Genomic DNA, 11,412 nt, shown 5'->3' with positions numbered 1-11,412 from the left:
CAATTAGCTCACTCCGGAGAGTTAAGTCATCAGAGATAGCTCACTCCCGAGAGCTAATCAAGTTACTCAAATTACTCTCAAGAGTTGAGCTATTACTTAACCGACTTCCGAGAGCAGATTTAGTTTCTCAACCGATTCCCGAGAGTGAATTAAGCCTGTCAACCACAACATATTAATAATGAAAGGCATCATGTGATCAGCGTGAGATTTAGTTGCAGAGAAGTTGAAATAGAAAAGCATCGAAGTGTTAAAGTGTTCCGCATAAGGTTTCTCATACTGACCATATGAGTTTTTAACTCTGGCCAGCCCAAGCGGCTGAACACTAGCACAAACACCTTAGGTATAAAACCAAAGGTGAGGTCAGAAATAAATACATACATTTGTACTTTATTTTAAATCTACTACATTGTACTCTAACAACTTATCAGGTCACTCTGATCTCGCGCTATCAGTATGCCTACTGTGAACTCAAAGGATATTAAGACCACCACTATTCTCGAATCGAAGGTTGACTGGCTTCCTTGGAAAACCCAGACAATTCTATCCGTGAATTGTGAAGGAATCCCAACAATATTGACCTATCCAACCCCATCTAGAGGCAACCGATGGACACCCAAGGAAATCGCTGAGGCATATCGGATTATCAACCGCACCTTATCTCCACTGCTGCAAACGGAGAACAGCCAATTCATTGATAAGCCGTGGGAAGCTTTTGCCGCACTGAAACGCAAGTTTGAAGCCCTGACCGAAGATGATACCCAGACATTAGAAGGAAAACTGAACCACATCACGCAAGAACGGAACGAATCTTACGCCAGCCTTATCAGTCGTCTCAACACGGCATTTGTGAAAATCAAAAACGCCGGAGGTACGAAGTGTAACAACAGCCTATGCGCTATTCTACGGCAGGCTGTAAACGACGATAAGCAGAATGTTAAGATTACGTTGAAGACACTCGCTATGATGGCCATGTCGTATGATGAGCTCACCACGTACCTCATCACATTGGATCCAGATGAAAGTGACCCATCAACCATTGTGCACGGTGCGCATGCAGCTATATCGACAGGAAATTGTGCATTATGCAATAATCGTGGGCATTCCATCAGGCAATGCCGTATGCTACAAGCGCTAATCAAATCACGCGTTGCTGGTAACCCACATAATCAGGGTCGTGACCACGACGGTCGTAAACGTTACGATCGACGGATTGACAAATCTGGCCCTCGTCATGACATGAGAGACTACAGATTTAAGTCCAAGAACAATGACAGGCATCGCCGACCTGATTCGAATCGTGACTACCGTACTCGTGTGGAACAGTACAACAGAAACAACAGCTACCAATACCGCTACGATAATCACAATGATCAGGACCGACAATACTACCGAGTAGATAGGTACAAACCCTAACTACGACGATGGTAGATATTCACGAGATATCCAACATTCACAAGACATTGACAGAACATTTAGATCCCAGATCAATCGACGCCAAGCTCGTGAAGGCAGACAGGACAAAGCTATGCAGTACAAGTATCTGATGACCAGTTAACTGCAAACAGACAGATTGCATTCTCCACAATTAACCCTACAATCGACAACAAGGAGGTGAATGATCAGTAAGATAGAGATTCCAGATGTGGCAACTGACTTGCTTGCGATAGTTGCGACACCATACACGTACTTCCCTATAAGTACCACAAACATTATCTCGTCAGCAACATGCGCATTAATGACCGGTATGCGCACGAAGTAGCTGATGGTACAATCATTTATTCGAAGTATGTGGCTCAGCTAGGAAACTTGGGGGACGTACTCATTGATCCGACATTTAAAACTGCACTACTAAGTATCAGCCTACTATCAGTGCGACACTATTCATTTGAATTCACCAACAACATGATGTACATATTACTGCCAAGCTTCGGAACCATAACAGTACATGAAAAACACAGAATATACTATGTGCACATCGACGACATAGCTATGACTACAGTGGAACCATCGCTGGAGAAAGCCAATCAGATTTCATGGCACAACAGGCTCGCGCACCCCAGCTACGACCCAACAGATTTACCCTACATATGGCAACCAGAGGAACGATGCAAAGCATGCACTATTGATAAGAAGAAGAACAAGAATACAAACAAGGAACGACAGCACGAACCTGCTACAGAGCCTCTCGAGTTAGTCTTCGTGGACATAATAGGACCGTTCGTAACGTCAATAGGATCCAACACCCACGCTGTATCAATCATATACGAATTTTTTTTCTAGCATGGCCAAAGAGTATCCGATCCGCGATCTGAAAGCGACAACAATTCTGGATACTATGTTACACACCTTCGATGAATGGCACATCTTAAGTCATCACTGAGTTCAGTGCATACAAATGGATCGAGGCTCACAGTTTACAGCAAACGTAACGAGGCGCATGCTTGCGTATTTAGGATACTGCTCGAGGTACGCACCTACGGCCACGCTACAATACCATGGCAAGGTAGAGAGACTCCATGGTACACTGGTCCCTTAAATGCTTGCACAACTGAAGTATGCACGTCTACCGACTACTATGTGGGCTGAAGCACTGATTCAAACTACCAACATATACAATGCTATACCCACTAACGAGAAGAGCTCATCCCCATACGAGAAGTTTACAGGATACGCATTTCCAATAGATATGTTCAGAACATTCGGGTGTCACATCGCATACAATAACCGTGATTCAGACGGCAAACTCGACGACAAAGCACTGGATAGCGTTCTTCTTTCGCATCCCTTGGACACAACACCGGACTCGTATCGTATATACTCACTTCTGACCAAGCGTATAATACAAAGCCGAGACGTCTATATATTCGAAGATAAATTCTTTGTCTGGGAAGACAACAAACAAATGTACAACCGCTATCGCACCACCTGACACTACGAACAGTAGTACATTCCTCCAAATCGAGAATGTCGATTTCCAAACATACGCAAGGACAACATCGACAACGGAAGATATGCTTAGCCAACAAGCCCAGCCCACTGTGACGTACAAGTCGAGCAACTCAGAACAAACACAAATAACTTCATCGTCAACATAACAACCTGCTGAGAGTGAAGTACATACTCGGAGGCTTCTGTAGCGACTACCAAAACACAACATGATCTCGAAGCAACCATAGCTAGAAGAACGGCAGAAGGTCGCCAAGTCTCTCGAGAACTGCGGGATCTTGCGATAGATGATAATAATGTCGACTGGTATCACGATAGCCGCCGTAAGAGACGAGCTCCTAGCACTACGCACACTGTCAATTCAGCAACTGCAGCAATGGAACCGAAAACATACAAAGGTATATATGAGATGCCAAACGCAGCCGATTGGGAGGAATCAGCACGTTCGGAGATGGAGAGCTTGGTGATACAGCGCAAGGCATTCACTCTGGCTGACAACAAATCGCGAGAGAAATCATTATTCCCCCCTCGATGGGTCTTCAAGGCAAAAACGGATGAATCAGGACAAGTCACACGACTCAAATCACGTCTGAACGTAGCAGCATTCAATGCAAAACAGGGAGTCGATTACGATGAAGGAAATGCCCCAGTAGTAGCCAAGGAAACACTCAGGATCTGTCTAGCTCTAATGGTACGCTATGACATGGACATTCGACAATACGATACACCCTCGGCCTACCTCACTCAAGAACTGGATACCCCTAGCTACACGCGAGTGCCGCAAGGATACGATCTCATCGAACATCTATTGGACCCGTCTCAGAGAAAACTGTACGAAAGGCACAAGCAAGGAGACACAAAGGTTGTATGTCGAGTTGACCGTTGCGTAGACGGTCTGCCACCTAGCGGGCACTACTGGTTTAACGCTATCCATCAGTTTGCTATACAACACAGTTATAAACTAGCACAATCGGATGGAGCACTGTTCATCAAACAAACACACAGTGGACCTCGTTTCATTCTTGTACACGTAGATAACAAAATTGCAGCATGCCAGAGTAAGACCGACGGACAGAAACTAGCTGACGCAATGAAAGGCGAATAGAACACTGTTGATATGGGCCTACCGTTATGGTTTCTCAAGTGCCAAGTGGAAATACACCCTGGAAGAGTACGTCTCCATCAACGACAATACCTAAGAGAAATATTGCAGGAATGAGGGTTGATAGAATTAAACCAGCACGGGTGCCAATTCTAGAATCGGACTATGAAGTAACAGACAAACATGCATATCTCCCGGAAAAGGCGGCAAGCTCAGACATCCCAACAATCACACAATACAACAAGCTAGTGTGTCAGCTACGATACCTTGTAGATCAAACACGAGTGGATATATGCTTTGCAGTTTCGATCCTAAGTCGCTATCTGATAGCACCTCAGTACCACCACTTCAGAGGTGCCAAGCGCTGTTTGAAGTATCTCGCTGGCACTCAGGACTTCAGACTTGAATACACGAACAATAACCATGTATCTCCTATCTGAATACAGACAGTAGCTTTGCTAGCGATGACACAACAAGACGATCCACCACCGGGCGAGTGGGCATTATAGCAGGTGCACCATTCATGTGGGAAACAAACTTGCAACGACTGGTAACTACGTCTACGGCAGAGGCAGACTACGTAGCACAATCTGATACAGCCAAAGACGCAGTATGTGCTAGGAATCTCTTCACAGAATTCGGCATTCCGCTCGTAGAACCCACCACCATAGAACAGGACAACAAGTCAGCAATACTGATGGGAAATGGTATCACGAAATCCCGCCGTACAAAACATGTCGATCTACGATATCATCACATCAGGGAACTCACATCGAACAACACCATCAAGCTAAAATACATACCATCAGAACATCTACTCAGTGATTTTTTCACGAAGCCACTCAGCCGAGAGAAGTCTACCGACATACGCAACAGACTAATGACTGGGATGCCAGTATCAACATAGTCCAATTTATAATAAAGGTAAGTATTTTAAGGTAAGCAGGTGTCAAATGCTTTGTGCTTCTATCTCTGACTGCAAAATATATAAATATATCGTACCTTGTAAAAAGAGTGTGTACAAACTGTTTGTATTATAAGTAAAAATGAAATTATAAATAATGTACACGCAATATATAACGATATATTTGTTCATATAATTGTTCCTATCGATAAACACCAAGTATTTACTTGTGCGACTGTGTTTTGACATAAAAAACTCTGAAGTTAAAGTTGAATCCAGCAGACAATTTGTATTCATCGAAACACATAATATTAGTAACTTACTGGTTCTTTTTAATTTTTATGTGTAATATCGTAAATTGCATACCTGTGACAATTTGTATACAAACAGAATTGTGAACTTCACAGCCCACAGGCCCTACAGGGACCACAACCTCACATTGTCTCCACTACCCCCCCCCCCCCCCCCACGCGCCCCCTTTATGTATTGTGAGTACTAACGCAGAAGGGTGCTGACCCCCAGCATATACGCCACAGTACACACCGATTCAGTAAGCAAAATGCAATTTTCAAGAAAATCTCGAGTATTTTTACCTGCGAAATGTGATGTCTGTCCCCGTACAGAAGATTATCCACGCCAGTCGTGAAGCACGTCACTGTACAGGAGATCGTCTACTCTTCAAAAAAAACCCCCCCGTTTTCAACAATTTTCATCGAGACAATACTCAACAGCACCAATTCGTAAACATCTTCGACAAATATACATTGGTTCAACGCTTATCGCCCAATCCATCTACAGAGTCAACAATTTCACAATCCGGGTCTTAAGTCTTCAGCCTTCATCAGTCTTTAGTTTCCAATTTTCAGCCTTCAGACTTCAGCCCTGGTTGATTGTAAAATTGAGGGGAAGTGAGAGACTACAGGTCTCAGGGGGTGGAGGACTTATAGTCAGAACGTCGAACTAACCAAGCAATACTCCAGCGGACACTAACAGCACAACAACCACGCGGCGGGCGAATAACCACTCCGGGTGACGTGGACTTCACGGATCGTGAACGACGTACCCCCAAACCAATGAGAGCGCTACATTCGACGTCGCAGGCTCACTACCGAGAGGGGACAGCTCCTCGAGAGGCATCACGGACTGTTACAAGTAAGTGCCCTCGTTATCATACCAAAGAGAGACGACAGAGTCGAGGTAGAGACGATGACACGCCAGAGCAAATGACGAGCCTACTTCGGCGACAGCAATCGCTATTAGAGAAATATGAACGACGTTTGCGTCGACTGCGACGAGGGAACACACCTTCATCACCGGACAACATCGAGTTCCGCATTAGAGGAGCCGACAGTGCCCGTCATGGGTTAGTGTAGACATCGTCGGATCAGGATGAAGGCGATACACAACAGGAAACGATATCTCGCCAAAACTTTACAAAGGAACACTTTAAAGCCGAACAATCTACACTTGATTATATAAAATCTAATCACTAACGTTTAGTTGCATGCACCAGAACTCCAAATAACACAAATCTGTTCACACGAGACTCAGGCTACGGTGGACCCCACATTTCGCAAATTAGCAACGGGACACCAGAAACTTAGTAATGTTCCAGTGATGGAACAGATGACATACCCTATGGAGAATCATCGTCGGGCACACGAGCGTTGTCAGACCGATGCAGATTTTAAGCAAAATCTGCTCAACCACTGCATAGTTCAATTGTTGGAGGACACCTTAGGATCCCGGACATATGAGCGCATGTTACAGTTACATCCAAAGTGGCAACTCATGGAGACTCATGAATTACTACAGCTGCTTAGTCCGGATATCCAGGAGGCCCAGATTCGTTCGACTCAACGTTTAGTCGATCGTCGAGGTCACAATGGGGACTCAGCCCGGGGGAGACGACGAATATCAAACCTAGCCCGCACATAGTCCAGTGTCAGAGCAACAATGGCAACAACGCTCGACTCCAACAACTAACCCAACGACGTGCAACGGTCGCCGCGCACAAGCACTTCCAGAGTTGCGATACATACCGCGCTGCCATCATTACCGAGCGTCCCAACATGGGGGGCAGGACGTGAAGACACGGACGTCAGACACTAGTCAGCAGCAGAGAGTGGTGACAATGGGACAGTGATATACGCTACCACAGGGGTCCGTGCACCAACCGCCACAATACCCAAGCCGACAGTCGGATTCTAGATACCTACGATACCGCAGGTTAATGTGCTCACACATGAGGAGGGTCCGGGACACGATAGTCAGTCGACCACAGAGTAACACATACACTCCATCCTAACCAATGATATCGAGCAGGCCGTGGATACACAAACAGACACATCGCAGCCCCAATGGACTCCGATAACAGAGCAACACTAAGACCTCAGGGTGTTCGATGATGCTATGTAGCATTTACGTTCACGCATCCATAGACTGCTATCCTCCGACAGGTACATTCCGAGCGTTGATAGATACAGGTGCGAACCGTAGTTGCATCGCACGAGCACCCGCAGACCTTTTAGGACGACCAATTATATCAGCACCCAGCGATTCATTTATATATTTGGCGGATAAAGCGGTACGCACTCCTCACCTGGGGACAACAGAAGTGCTACCGATACGTTATGGCTCAGAGATCATCAATGGATTGTTCGAGTTGATGAATCTCCCTACCAGCATCGACATTATACTCGGGCTCGACATGATGACGGACCTCGGGCTATATATTGGCGGAATTCAGTCACCACTCGCACCTGTCGACCCAACGGAACTAGATGAACTCCTTACATTCATGGCTCGGCGCCAAGCCCCCAATACCATCGAACCCGACGGCGTATGGACAAGGCTGGCCGCAGTGTTAAAAGCAAACGCCGACATTGCAGACAATGCACGTTGCCGCTTAGAGGGGAGTGAAGTGATAATACCGGTGACACGCGAGCAGGCTAGGAGCATGAGACGATTGATACGCAACTTTGTATCTGAGTGATGGTTACCGTCGATCGATGAACAAGTACAGAAGTGGTTGAAGGACCTAGTGATTACGAAGCGGACCACTCCCACGACGGTTAATCTTCCCTTACTCGCAGTTCCAACGTTTGATAGTGAGGGTAATGTGAAGAAGGTACGCGTATGTCTGGACATGCGAGCGGTCTACGCATTGATTCCAGGAGACCAGTTCCTGATATCGAAGGTGAATGAGATCATTTCACGACTGAAGAGCAGGAAGTACTATACCACACTCGATATATCAGCAGCATATCATAGACTACCGATACACCCGGATTCTAGATACCTATTTAGTTTCACACACGATCGATACCAGTACTCGTATACATCGGCACCTTTTGGGTTGCACGTATTGACGCAACAATTCCAACGGACACTCAGTACGATACTAGATGGACTACCAGTCCACCTCTACATTGACGATATTGTGATTGCCAGTGATGATTACGAAGAGCATATCGCTACAGTGAAGGAGGTGATCAGAAGACTGGCGTACTACAGTCTCAAACTGAATCCAGCGAAGTGTCACTTTGCACTTGCAGAGGTTATGATACTAGGCAAGAAGGTTTCAGCGGCAGGGATTGACGTTGACTTTGAGAAGCAGGCTAAACTCCTCGACTGGCCAACACCTCAGCGATACAAGGACATTGCCTCCGCGTTGGGGTTAGCTGACTTCTTGCACGAACACCTACCCAATTTCGCACACATGGTAGCGTCCCTACGGAAATTTTGCAAACTGAAGTCGAATGAACTGATCGAATATAGGTGAGAACAACGCCATTCGGACGCGTGGAAAGCAATGAAGGCCGCAATAGTTAACGCGGTCGCATTACATCACGGTGGATGACGTCCCCCTCAACCTCGAGACGGATGCGAGTGACTACGGACTAGGAGGAGTACTGTTTCAGTGGGTAGAGGGCAAAAAGCATTACCTAATGTTTTCCAGCAAGACCCTCAATCAGGCTCAACAGAACTATGCGACACCAATGAAGGAACTACTAGCGTTAGTCTACGGGTTGTCACACTTCCGCGACTACCTCGACGGCCAACGTTTTGCGGTGTATACGGATCATGAAGCATTAGTATCTATGAATACCCAACTGAAGCTTAATCCCGTGCTACAGAGGTGGCACCATATCATAGCGCCCTTCAACTTCACAATTTCACATATACCAGGGGAGAGGAATGTCCTACCGGATATGCTAAGTCGCATACATGAAGGGACCGCGGAAACAGACGTGCCAGAGATCATATATGCAGACTGTTGGCAATTATTTCCCAGCTACTTTGAACAAGCACAACGTATCTTTGAACACAACAACATAGACGTGTTCGCAGCACCCCACAACGCGCAGCTTCCCAGGTTTTGGACAAAGAACAAACGCGACAGCGCGTTTGATCATGAATGGGCGTTGGTCGACGGGTGGATGAACCCGCCGTGGAAGTTGATACACCGCACGCTTCGGAAGATCAGATCGGACGAGGCTACAGCGACGGTGTGCCTACCTTGGACTCCTCGCGCACCATGGTTTGACCTTTCAAATCATTATTGCAAGCCGAGCCAGTGTTAGTACCCCGGACCCCGCATACATTTTAAAGTATGCGAAGTATGCCGGTGGGAAGACTCTATGGGGGCACACGGTGGTTGCACGAGTGGGGCCGCCGTCAGGATCCCAGCTTGCCGAGAACTTTTCACAAAGATTGGACTATGCTGAACCTCGACACACACCACACCATCAATGTTTGGATACTGCACGAGAGATTTCCGTGGCGTTAACTAGTGATGCGGCAAAATCGGCCTTTGCGAATGACACATCGATGGAACAACAACGGCGTACACAACTCACACAGGCACAGCATGAGCAAGGCCACCGCGGCGCTGCCGATGCTGTCCAACAATTACTACAGAATGGACACGTCTGGCTGGGAGCATTAGAACTGGCTACAGATATTAAGCGGCAATGTAGACGTTGTTTGGGCCAGGATAACCTGCGTAAAGGTTTCTATCCGATGATGAGCATTGACGCGAAGTACCCTTGGGATCACATTCAGGTGGACTATATTACAATGCCGGTAACGTCCATACGTCAGAATAATTTGTCCTCCTTGTATTAGACGTGGTTTCTGGCTATTCGATCTTACGTGCCACACCCGATAAGACTAAGGAAACTACCGCACAGATGTTGTTGTCTATCTTTGGCAAACATGGATTCCCTCGCAAGCCACAGTTAGATATGGGTACTGAGTTTACTAACAACATGGTCGCCCTCATTGTCAAGGAAGTGGGTATACTTCACAAAGTATCACCACCTTACAGACCACAGGTGTTGGGGGCAACGGAACGCCGACACAAGGAGATACCACGTTCGATACGCATCGTCTGCGAGGCAGTACCCCAAGCATGGGACGAGCGTCTATCTTTTACAATACTGTACCCGAACTTGCGCATCTTCCGACGACACAAGAGCGCGTCGTTTAGTGTTTATTTCGGCCGTCGACACGTTCCGTTTGCGGACTTCACCGATGACGTCCCAGAGCAAAACCGGTTACCAATGACACGTGGGCACATCGGTTGGACCAGCTCCAGGATACCATTTTGCCTACGCTGCATAAGATCACTACAACCTATACGGATAAATTGACGAAGACGTTTGATCGGCTACACGCCCATAACTTAGTCCACTTTTATGAATGCGATGTAGTGATGGTGAAATCGGAGGGGCGAACTTACAAAGCCATGCGCCCACTGTTTGGCCCGTATGTAGTTAAAGGCCGCAACGGTCAAGGTTATGACCTTACACATAGAGATGGGTCCACTCCCCATGAGTTTAAGGAGAAGCCGGTACGGGTTGAGTTACTACAGTTGGTTCACTGCAGTACAGACCCACCGTTGAACGTGATCTTTGGCAAAAAGGCGGGTCAGCATTCCGTCACATCATCTCACATAGGACAAATGATGTTACGGGTAAGCTAGAATACCTGGTACGTTGGCGTGAGGGTGTGCCGACGTGGGAAACGGCCGAGGCCTTTAACGACGCCAATAACATTGTGGCATTTCATAAGGATACACAGACACGAGCTCGGAAACGCCGGAGAGACCAGTTATAGTTAGAAGATACTTTGATTTGTTTAATATATATAGTTTTATGATACGTTTACTTACCGTTTAGTCACCAGCTCGAGTGGTGAACAAATAACCGAGCCATCTAGCTCTCTGAGGATAAATACCAGCAAGCAACCGCTTTCAGGGCATTCCTTTAATCTTCCGGGCATTCCTTTAATCTCTTAAGCTCGCACACTTATAGTTTTTCAGTTTGGGGGGGGGGTGGGGGGGGGTGGGGGGGGGTAGACGTACGACGTACGTACTTAGTTAGTTTAGTTAGGTTAGGTTAGTTTAGTTTAGTTAGTTTAGTTTAGGTTAGGTTATAGTAGTTACGTTACGTTA

Source organism: Sphaeroforma arctica (assembly GCF_001186125.1).
Source record: "Sphaeroforma arctica JP610 unplaced genomic scaffold supercont1.188, whole genome shotgun sequence".
Classification (NCBI taxonomy): Eukaryota; class Ichthyosporea; order Ichthyophonida; genus Sphaeroforma; species Sphaeroforma arctica.
Note: the sequence above shows the minus strand (reverse complement) of the source record.